Raw genomic sequence first — 12,273 nt, 5'->3', positions numbered from 1 at the left:
AGAATTAATTTAAAGGATTCATTTATTTTAAAGATTATAGTTTTCAAATTACTTAGGGAGGTAAGAAACAATAAAGAAACAGATCAGAAAGCAAATAGGAAACAGGAAATAAGGAAAGAATAAGAGGAGTATACTTTTTTATAAATAATTTTTATTGTAATTAATAAAAGGGTTACATGATATTTGCCAAATAGAAGGTGCATTAATTCACATACATTGATACCCTTTCACATGTCTTGGTACCCATCACCCTCCCCCCCACCCACCACCCGAGGAGTATACTTTTTTTAAATTTTTATAATCTTTTGGGGGGGATGGTTGTGGGGCTTGAACTCTGGGCCTGGAGCTGTCCCTGAGCTCTTCAACTCAAGGCTATCTACCTGCTCCTTGAGCCACAGCACCACTTAAGAAGAGTATTCTAAAACAAAGTTACAAACAAAAATGATAAGACTAAATCTATCCATATAATAACTGAATAGGAGGAAGTCACCCAACCAAAAGAAAGTATTTTCACATTTTTTTTTCTTTTGTGGGTCATGAGGCTTGAACTTGCCTGGGCACTGTCCCTGAGCTTTTCAGCTCAAGGCTACCACCCTACTCCTAGGCCTGGGCATTGTCCCTGAGGTCTTCAGCTCAAGGCTTCTGCCCTACCCCTTGAACTCACAGCCCCAGATATTGTTTTTTTAATCATCGTGTTATTAAGAAGGAAAAAAATGGGCCAGGAGTTTGGCCTAGTGGTAGAGTGCTTGCCTAGCATGCATGAAGACCCAGATTTGATTCCTTGGTACCACATACATAGAAAAAAGCTGAAAGTGGTGCTGAGGCTCAAGTGGTAGAGCTCTAGCCTTGAGAAAGTCCAAGGACAGTGCTCAGGCCCTGAGCTCAAGCCTAAGACTGGCCAAAATAAAAGAAGAAAAAAAAAACCTAAAATGTAACTGCCTAAGAAACTGGAAAACAAAGTAAATTAAACATCTCAATGTGTTTTAATGTAGCTTGACAAAAAATATATTGCAGAGAGTACATTTATATTTGTTAAGTATCTAATAGGTACCAGCTGTAGTACAGAACTGCAAAAATTAAAACAGTGTGGAGCAGAGCCAGAAACAGACAAGAAGAGTCAGCAGAAACAAACTGAAAAATCTATAAATAAGAGCTGTGCATAGCAACACAGCACAGAAGGGGTAAAGGAAGAAAGATCAAAAGTTATAGGCCAACCAGACACTAGTGACTCACATTTGTAATCCTAGCAAGTCAGGAAGCTGAAATCTCTGAGGGTTGTGGTTCAAAGTCAACCCAGGCAGGAAAGTTAAGGAGACTCAGCTTTCCAATTAATCACCAGAAAGATGGACATGGAGCTGAGACTCCAGTGGTAGAGTGCTATCCTTAAGCAAAATAACTCAGGAACGATGCCTAGGCCCTGAGTTCAATCCCCAGGATACACACACACACACACACACACACACACACACACACACCCCAAAAGTTAGAGTCCAGCCCAGGTTACATAGTGAGATCCAAGCCAACCTGTGCTACACTATGAGAGCCTATCTCAAAAAAAAAAAAAAAAGTCTACAGTCTTATGTCTACATAAATAGAATTTAATAAGGTAAAAATAGCATTTTAAGCCAGATGCCTGCCTATCTACTTTGGTGGCCGAAATAAAGAGGATCACTAGTCAAGAGTACTAATGGCTCACCCTTGTCTTTCTAGACATGTGGGAGGCTGAGTTGAGGGAAAAGAGGAAAGTTTCAGGCCAACCCAGGGAGCAAATTCACAAGACCCCCTCTTAGTGGAAAGAAACTTGATATAAGAAGATATTCTTGTCATCCTAGCTATGAAGGGAAGTCCTAAGTAGTAGGATCAAGATCCAAGCATGTGGCCTAGTGGTAGAGTGCTTGCCTCACTTGCATAAAGCCCTGGGTTCGATTCTCAGTACCACATAAAAAGAAAAAGCTGGAAGAAGTGCTGTATCTCAAGTGGTAGAATGCTAGCCTTGAGCAAAAAAGGCTCAAGAACAGTAGTCAAGCCCTGAGTTCAACACCCAGGACTGGCCAAAAAAAACCACAAAAGTTTCTTAGATTTTGATCCTTAGTTCTCAATCTCCTATGTAGCTTGGATTATATAGATAGGTTTGTGTTACCAGTGCCTGCTGGGCACTCCTGATTTTCCTGGAACTCCAGGAAGTAATGTAGCAGCATGTTGGCAAAATGGAAACCACAGCAAAATGTGCACATAAGGACTCCAAACCTAGGAAAGTCAGGAACAGGACAGAAAGGGGGTGGGGGAGTGAAGGGGGTGGGGAGGAGTTCCTCTGGGTAGCTTCTGGTTAGCGGCTTCTTAACAAGAAGATGCATTGATGACTCAGGAAGAAATAATTAGCCTCAGAAGTGATCCTCCTACACCCTGTTAGGACCTCTAGAAAAGTAGACATTGAGGTACTCCATGCAGGTCAGGAGGGCACCATACAGCGTTCTCAGAGGCAGATGCAAACATGGCTGTGGAAAGCTCTGATACCCAGGACCAGGCAGCCACCAGAGGAGGAAGCCAGATCCTAGACTCAGCAAAATGGAATGATCACCACTGCTCAGCTCCAGGCAATTTCCACTGCTACATGGGTATGACAGCTCTATTTCTACTACTTCATTTTCCAGTCAGAAAAACAGCAAAACTATAAATCCAGATTTTACTCTGAGATTTTTTTGTGGGGGGGGAGGGGTGGTCATGGGGCTTGAACTCTGGGCCTTTGCACTGTCCCTGAGCTCTTCAGCTCAAGCCCTACCCCTTGAGCCACAGTCCCACATCCCCTTCTTTTCAGTGATTAATTGGAGGTAAGATTCTCATGGTCTTTTGTGCCTGTCAAAAGATTTTCCTTCGAATCTCCATCCTCAGTTCTAAGTCTCTAGAGTAGCTAAGATTACAAGCGTGACCCACTGATACTCAGCTAACTGTGAGACTTTTATTTTTTATGTTTTCAGTTGATTTGAAAATGATAAAAAAAAATATTATGTAGCTTAGTGGTAGACTACTCACCTGGTATTCACTTGGCCCTGGGTTTAATCTCCTGCATCATAAAAATAAAAGACATCAAACATGCTTGAGGATTATACTAATTTTCTATTTAAGGTTAATATAAAAAAATCACATACTGGGTGGCTTAAAATGACACAAATTCTCTTCCTATGCTGGAGGTTTGAAGTCTGAAATCACTTACACTTTATTCAAGTCAAGGTGGCGGCAGGGCTGGTTTCTCTTGGAGGATGGGGAAAATCTGTTTCCTTGTCCTCCCTAACTTCAGAAGCTCCTGCACTGCTGGACTCCTAACTCCTTCTTCTGCCCCCACCCACTTCCACCCAATTTCCTCTTCCCACCTCGTTCTCCCAGTCAAATCTCCCTCAGCTTCCCTCTCCAAAGATAGCATATGATTGCATTTAGACATTCTGTGAAGTGCCTTTTGCCAAATAAGATTACACTCTGTAGGTATTAGAATCTGAGTACCTTGAAAGGCCATTTCTCAATCCTCCAGAGGTAGAGAAGTGAACATATCCCTCAGATGCGAGCCCATAGCTAAAGATAATGGTGTGATGACAAAGGTCTACATTTTTTTTTATTTTATTGTTGTTAAGGTGTTGTACGGAGGAGTTACTGTTTCACAAGTCAGGTAATGAAGGGTCCACATTTCAAAGAAAGAAACCATCTACTCAGAGGCTGAGGCTGAGGCTGAGGCTGAAGGTTCAAAGCCAGTCTGGGAAGGAAAGTCAGTAAGGCATTGATCTCCAATTAATTGCCAAAAACCTGGAAGTGGAGCTGTGGCACAAGTGGCAGAGAACTAGCCTTGAGGGGGAAAAAACTGAAACATGGTGCTCAGACCCTGAGTTAAAGTCTCCGCAAAGGAAAAACAAACAAACAAAAATGCCATTTCTGCTAATAGCACACTATGGATCTTTTCAAAACTGAAAAACTTGATTGACATTTAACATATATGACATGCATTGCCTCCACTGTAAGTTTATAGTTTGAGTATTTTTATTAAAATTATATACTTCTACAAACAATGCAGCCATCCAGACTTGGAACATGTCCATCACCCAAAAATGTTCCCTTGCAATGTCCACCCCAGATCCAGCCCAGGCATCTGTGATGTCCCTTCTCTCTGTAAAGATTAGCCATTCCTATATGTCTATATTGGATCATACAACAATAAGCATTATGATGGTCAGTTTTCCTTGGTTGCTCTTTGTTTCTTGGTGGAACTGAGTTTGAATTCAGGACTTTGTGCTTGTTAGGCAGGCACTCTAGCTTTTGGATCCATCTATTGACCCATACATGCATGCATACATACATACATACATACATACATACATACATACATACATACATCGATGGATCAATCAATCACCACCCTAGTGTTTGTGACTGTCACAAACCAGACTCAAACTCTAGATCCTCCTGCCTCAGCCTTCTGAATAGTGGGATTATAGGTCTGTAGCACCAGACCTGACCTTTTATTTTTGTTAGTCCTGGAGTTTGACCTTCAGCTTGCTAGACAGGTACTGTACCATTCTAGTACCCCTGACTACTCGTTTGCTCCAATTAATTTTTGGCACACTCTCTTTTCATATTTTTGTTTTCTTGTTTTTTTTCTTCAAGGCCAACCTTAGATGGTGATCCTCTTACCTGCTTCTGGGATAACAGGGATGCAGCACCATCCCCAGCTTATTGCTGAGGATGGGGATCTTTCCAACTTTTTTCCCAGGATCTGATTCCCCAAGGATCTGATTTCTCTACGTTCTTGCCAACACTGTGTTAAATATCCTTTTCCCATTGAATTGCTTTGGTACCTTTGCCAAAAATAAATTAACATTACATGTCAGTGTTTATTTCTGAACTCTTATTTCTATTGCATTGGTCTAAAGCCAACCTTTAGGACATTGTTTTCCTTGCTGTCACTTTATGGTAAGTTGAGTCCTACAGTTTCATTTTTTTCCAAGTTTGTTCTGGCCATCCTGGACCCTGGATATTTCCATGTTCTTTTTTTTTTTTAATGGGTCATGGGGCTTGAACTCTGGGTCTGGGCGCTGTCCCTGAGCTCTTTAGCTCAAGGCTACTGCCTTACCCCTGGGCCTGGGCGTTGTTCCTAAGCTCTTCAGCTCAAGGCTGCCACCATACCCCCTGAGCCACAAGTCCACTTCCTCTTTTCTAAAGATTAATGGGAGATAAGAGTCTCATGAGCTTTGTAGTGCCAGAGAGAGCCACCTTGCCCAGCTTCCATGTTCATTTTCAAATAAGTTCATTAATTCTAGCACCTGGGAGGCTGAGGCAGGTGGGTTGCAAGTTCAAGGAAAGAAGGAAAGAAAGAGGGCAGACTCCAGCTCCAGGACATCCAAATAGAAAAATCACAGGAAAAGGTATGAGGAAAGAGGGACAGACTTTCTATGGCACATGGCATGAAGTAAATAGGGCTTACATGCCCTCTCTAGATATGCTACTTTCCTGACACCTTGATATGTTCATCAAGCTCAAAGCTCTCCAAACATCAACATTCAGGTCTCTGATGGAAGTTCCATTTTATAGCCACCAATTAAATCATTGGCTTTGGTGATTGAATTCAATCTCCACCCCTTCTTCCTTCCCCAAAGGTCCATATCCTCCATCATTCCCTTCCTTTTACATGTATTAGTTATTCATTGTGTTCCTTTATTTCAACTATTATCTTCTCATACCTAATCATTTCATTGAGTTCTTTCAACTACTTTCTCATTCAAGCTCTGTTGCTAATATTTTATGGTTTATGTGTGTGTGTGTGTGTGTGTGTGTGTGCGCGTGTGTGCATATGTGTGTGTGTGTGTGTGTCTTTTTTTGCCAGTCCTGGGGCTTATTCTCAGGGCCTGAGCACTGTACTTGGGTTTTCCTCAAGGCTAGCACTCTATCACTTGAGCCACAGCATCACTTTTAGCTTTTTCTATGTATGTGGTACCCAGGAATTGAACCGGGGTCTTCATGCATGCCAGGTAAGCACTCTACCACTAGGCCAAACTCCTGGCCCTGTGTCTCTTTTTTCAATTGCATTTTTATTGCCAGGGTGATACATAGAGGGGTTACAGTTACATTCATAAAGTAATGTGTACAGTACTTCTTGAACATTGATACCCCTTCTCATGCTTCTCTTCCAGTTTCTCTTCCAATCATCTTGATTTTACCCTTTCCTATTTCAAATAAACAAATGTATATACAATATACCAGGTACCAAAGTCAGATACAGTTACAACACAAGATAAACTATGAGAGGAGACAGAGAGAGAGAGAGAGAGAGAGAGAGAGAGAGAGAGAGAGAGAGAGAGAGGAAATAACTTCATACCATAGATTAACAACAACAAACACAAAGATAAAACTCTTGTTTCTATATCCTGGAGTTCATTTTGCTTATCCTCATCCTATATGACCATATCCACATAGCTATTGAACTATTGTGGTCCACTGCTAGGGGAATCCTGGATATGTGTACTACTTATTGCAAATGAGAGAAACCATGGAACCCCCTACACTTCTTTGGGTCTGGCTTACTTCACTTAATATTATTTTTTCCAAGTTTTTCCATTTTCTTGCGAATGGGGCAATATCGTTCTTTCTGAGGGCAACATAGAAATTCCATTGTGTATAAGTACCACATCTTGATCCATTCATCTACTGAGGGGCATCTGGGTTGGTTCAATACTCAGCTATGGTAAATAATGTTGCACTGAACATGGTTGTGCTAGTAGCTTTATTCTTTTTGTGTGTGGAGGGAGGGGGGATAATGGGGCTTAAACTTGGCTGAGTACTGTCCCCGAGCTCTTTAGCTCAAGGCTAACGCCCTACCCTCGAACCAAATCCCATTTCCCTTTTTCTAGAAGTTAATTGGAGATGAGTCTCAGGCTCTTTTGTGCTGGCTTTGAACCTTGATCCTCAGACCTCAGACTCCTGAATAACTAGGATTACAGGTGTGAGCCGCTGTGTCCAGCACTAGTAGTTTTAGTATGTCCTTATTTGTGTACATTAGGGTAAATGCCCAGGAGTGGGATTGCTTGGTCATAAGGAAGTACTATGTTTAGCCTTCTGAGGAACTGCCATGCTGTTTTCCAGAGTGGTTGAACAAGTGGTTTGTGTCTCCTTTCCTGTATTAGTATGGAACCATTTTTGTCCTGCTGCTTTTAGTGTTATATGCCCTGAATTCTATTATCTGTTTATTTGTTTAGGTTTAGGTTTGCCCTTTGAGTTTCTCATTATTTTGATTTGTTGGTTCATATTTTGGAGGGATATTTGCTACATAGCCTGGGATACATAGTGAGTAGTGAGTACCCTTTGGGAAAGGGTGGAAGGACACCCCTTAATGTCTGCCCACCTGCTAGCTTCTATGCACAGTTAATGGGTAGATTGAAACCAGAGTATGTGTTTGGGAGTGGGGCTGGGGGTTGCGCCCCAAGGCACAGGGGACTGGTAAAAAAAAAAAACAGTGCCTGGGGTCGGGAGTTTGGCCTAGTGGTAGAGTGCTTGCCTGCATGCATGAAGATCTGGGTTCAATTCCTTGGTACCACATACATAGAAATAAAAAGCCGGAAATGGTGCTGAGGCTCAAGTGGTAGAGCTCTAGCCTTGAGAAAGTCCAAGGACAGTGCTCAGGTCCTGAGCTCAAGCCTAGGACTGGCAAAAAAAAAAAAAAAAAAAAAAAAAAAAAAAAAAAAAAACAGTGCTGATTTCCATTCTTATCTATCCTGCACCTGTGCATCGGGCAGTTTTTGCTTGCCCTTAGAGCAGAGCTTGCAAATGGCTCAATAAATGTCATGGCAGTGCTGCAAGACGGCACAAAAGCCAGATCTTAGGGTATTTAGGCAGCTGAAGGACTTTGGTTTGAAACCAGCCCTGGTACAAAAATCTACAAGAGTCTTTCCAAAATAACCAGCAAAAAAGCTAGGCTGGAGGCATGCCTCAAATAGTAGAGTACCAGCTGAGTAAGCACAAGGCCCTATATTTATATCTCAGTGCCAGAAAAGGGAAAAGAAATCTTTCTAACTATAATGGTCCCTTTCTTTCAGAGTGGGTAAATAGATACTCATGCCATAAGATGCTCTAGGTTTGAAAGACCACACCCTGTGCAAGCTGTTGCTCTGAGTCAGATGACAGCATATCCTGGAACAGACAAGTGAGCTCAGCCACTGTAATTGCTCCAGGCATATTTGAGAGCTTGCCAGGCTCCAGCTCAGTCAAGACTTGAACTAATGGGCTAGTGAGAGACCGGATAAGGAGTACATGTAATCAAAGAGAAATGCATTGGAAGACTACAACAAAGGCTGGAGAAGTTAAGACCACTGGGAATTGGGTACCCCAAGTGTTAAGATCTCTAGCTGCATAAAACTCTGTGTTCTATGATTTTTACCCCCAAAAGATGCTATTTGTATTGTACTTCACTAAGCCATAACCAGGAATATGTCGTGATCAAACCATCTCAATGTTTACAATTTCAGTTTCACGCTGGGCATTGGTAACTCATGCTTATAATCCTAGCTACTCAGGAGTTTGAGATCTCAGCATCTCAGTTCAAAGCCAGAATGAGCAGAAAAGTCTGTAAGACTCTTATCTCCAGTTAATCAGCAAAAAGTGGAACTGTGGCTCTAGTGATAAGAGTGTCAGCCTTTAATGAAGAAGCCAAGCAAGTGCATAAGACCCTGAGTTCAAGTCCCAGTAGTGGCACACATAACATACATCCAAAAATCTCAACTTCTTTAATATTCTGCTTTCTAGCATCATCTTTTACACTCATGGTCTTGCAACACTTGCTTTAAGACACTAACTAATTATCTACTACATGTCAATTACAATACTGGGCACATTCCTCACTTACTTTCTTATTCCACTGTGCTCCTAGGAAAGAACCTTACCATCTCTCATAGCACTCAACCTAACCCCTCAACCTCTACCTGCTCTAAGCAAGAGTCTGGTATTCAGCTTCAGAGATCCTGCTATGCAAGGTTTCTTTCATCTGACACCAACATCCCAGACCTTACTCACAAGCACATATACTCAAAGAAGTAAGCCATAGATATTACTGAGTAATATTCTCCTCCTGGATGAATCATCCTGGCCATCTATGCTTCCCATGGATGGGATCATGCTCTTTAGGCTTCTGACTTCTGGTTTCTTGTTTTCCTGTTTAGAGTCCCATCCTGTCCTTCAAATCTGGCTCTGGCTGCCATATGTGCTCTGAAACTGCATCTTATAAGCACCTTGCATTACCTTGCCCTATGTTAATATCTGAGGTCTCTCCTGTCCTTCTTCCTCCTTCCTCTAGCAACTTCCTATCCCCAGATCTCCTCTGAGTCTTCTTCCTTATCTTTGCAGTCTGATGTCCACTTCACTAGCAACTCTCTCTGAAGCCATCAGCATCCTCCAAGCCTCTACATCCAGTGGACTCTTGTGGTCTCTTTGGCCTCTGGGAGTCAACTGACATTGAAGACAACTTCTGTGGGGAAAAAAATGAAACATACACACATAAATGCTAGTGTATTTTCATTATACAAAAAGAAACTAAAGGGCTGGGAATGTGGCTTAGTGGTAGAGTGCTTGCCTAGCATGCATGAAACCCTGGGTTCAATTCCTCAGTTCCACATACACAGAAAAATCCAGAAGTGGTGCTGTGACTCAAGTGGTAAAGCACTAGCCTAGTACAAAAGAAGCTTAGGGACAATGCCAGGCCTGAGCTCCAAGCCTCAGGATGGGAAAAAAAAGAAAAACACGTAAATATATAGAAAGCAAAAAGTAAAACATCCCCCAAATTGTGGCGGCCTCTTGCTCTAGAAGTTATTAATATTATTTCTATTACAGATTGATGACATTGTTGTAGGCTCTTCAAAGCCTTTTTGCATATATGTGTATAGATAGGGAGATAGATAGATGACAGATAGATAGAAATTGATTTGTGCTTTTAATGATATATAAATCTGGCATGCCACAATAGATCCTAACTTGCTTTTTCATTTCGGATTTTTCATGTCATCAAAAAAAACCTCACTGGACACTGCTGACTCATACCTGCAATCTTAGCTACTTTACGACACTGAGGATCACAGTTAGAAAACCGGCTGGAACAGGAAAGTCCATGAGATTCTTATCTCCAATTAACCATTAAAGAGCTGGATGTGTATCTGTGGCTCGTGGGGAAAAGCCAGTCAAAAGTACAAGATTTTGAGTTCAAGCCCTAGTACTGGTGCACACAAAAATACAGATCCATTCATCCTTTTTTTTTTCCAAAAGAGAAGTCTTAGCATGTTGCCTAAATTAATCCAAATTCTTAGGCTCAAGCAAGCTATCCTCCTGTATCAGCCCCTCAAGCAGCTGGGAGTACATGACCACCACTCAGTCCATGTTTTCTTGATTTAAACTATGTCACAGTATTCACCACGCAGATGCACCATCACGTACTAATTCTTGACCTACTGATGGACATTTAGAATGTTTCCACATTTTCATCCCATACAATGTACTACAGGCTCCTATTTAATAAGTATGGTATATTTGATATTCATAAAGGGCCATCCTACTATAAAATGACCAAAGTCTGCATAAAGCACAATATTTTTTCTGAACTTGCTAGAAACAAGAAAATCTTCAAAGGGAAAAGAACAGGTGATTTAAAAACAAAAACAAAAAACAACTTTATCTCAGCCAGTGGCTCTTGCCTGTAATCCTAGCTACTCAGGAGGCCAAGATCTGAGGATCCTGGCTCTGAGTTCAAGCCCTAGGACTGGCACACACAAAAAAAAGAAAATATATGACTATGACACATCGGTAGTGGATTCCTTTAAGCTATCAGAAAAATAAACAAGAGAGCCTATCAAGCAATCCACATTTTAAAAGTTGTACTGTGAACTCGAGAATATGGAAATAAGAAGTTTATCTTTGTGATTGTTGTTCTTAATGTAGTATGTGAAGTTATTTCTTTTCTCTCTTTTTCCCTTTATGGCTTATCTCATATTGTTACTGTATCTGACTTTGTTACCTGGCATATTATATATATATATATATATATACATATATGTATAGTTTTGTTTTGCTTTGCTTATTTGAAATAGGGAAGGGGAAAAACAAGATGATTGGGAGGGGGTGGAGGAAGGGAAAGGGAGACAAAAACATGTGAAGGGGTATCAGTATTTGAGAAGTAATGTACCCACTTACCTGACAAATGTAACTATAATCCCTCTATATATTACTTTAACAATAAAATCAATTTTAAAAAAAAGGAAAAAAAGAAGGAAAGAAAGGAGGTGGCAAAAAGAAATGATAAAAAGTTTTGATAACCCGCTTTGCAGACGCCGCTGTCGCTTGTGGTTACCAGCTATCAGCCATGGTCTACCCCACCGTGTTCTTCGACATTGCTGCCGACGGCAAGCCCTTGGGCCATGTCTGCTTCGAGCTATTTGCAGACAAAGTTCCAAAGACAGCAGAAAATTTTCATGCTCTAAGCACTGGAGAGAAAGGATTTGGCTATAAGGGTTCCTGCTTTCACAGGATCATCCCAGGATTCATGTGCCAGGGTGGTGACTTCACATGCCATAATGGCACTGGTGGCAAGTCCATCTACGGAGAGAAGTTTGAAGATGAGAATTTCATCCTGAAGCATACAGGTCCTGGCATCTTGTCCATGGCAAATGCTGGACCAAACACAAATGGCTCCCAGTTTTTCATCTTCACTGTCAAGGCTGATTGGTTGGATGGCAAGCATGTGGTGTTTGGGAAGGTGAAAGAAGGCATGGAAGTTGTGGACGCCATGCAGGGCTTTGGGTCTGGGAATGGCAAGACCAGCAAGAAGATCACCATTACCGACTGCAGACAACTCTAATACATTTGACTTGGTTTATCTTGTCAGACCATTCCTTCTATAGCTGAGGAGAGCACCCTTCCACCCCATCTGCTTGCAATATCCTATACTCTTTGTGCTCTCACTGCAGTTCTTTGGGTTCCATGTTTTCCTTACTCCCAAGTCTAGCTGGATTGCAGAGTTAAGTTTATGATTATGAATAAAAACTAAACAAAAAAAAGTTTTGATGAATACATAGGCAAACTAGTGTTGCCAATATTACAGTGCTGCAACATTTGGCCTCCATGATAGAATGACATGAGAGGTGTACATTGGTCTGAAATTTATGGGAATGTTTTCGATTTTTAAATAAGCTACTGACTTCTGGAAGTTTCTTTTTAACATGCTAAGGAAACATTTTCTAATTTTAGATTGATAATGTTTAA

At 41.3% G+C, this 12,273-nt stretch overlaps 1 pseudogene; it reads left to right on the top strand.

Moving 5' to 3' along the window:
- Window positions 1–11,336: 11,336 nt before the first annotated feature.
- On the top strand, window positions 11,337–12,068 carry LOC150060584 (peptidyl-prolyl cis-trans isomerase A pseudogene; annotated as a pseudogene).
- The last annotated feature ends 205 nt before the right edge of the window (window positions 12,069–12,273 follow it).

The sequence above is a fragment of the Megascapheus bottae genome, chromosome 7, assembly GCF_031878675.1.
Source record: "Megascapheus bottae isolate mThoBot1 chromosome 7, mThoBot2.hap1, whole genome shotgun sequence".
Taxonomy (NCBI): Eukaryota; Metazoa; Chordata; class Mammalia; order Rodentia; family Geomyidae; genus Megascapheus; species Megascapheus bottae.
The sequence above is the reverse complement of the archived record's forward strand: the minus strand, read 5'-3'. Positions and strand labels throughout refer to the sequence as shown.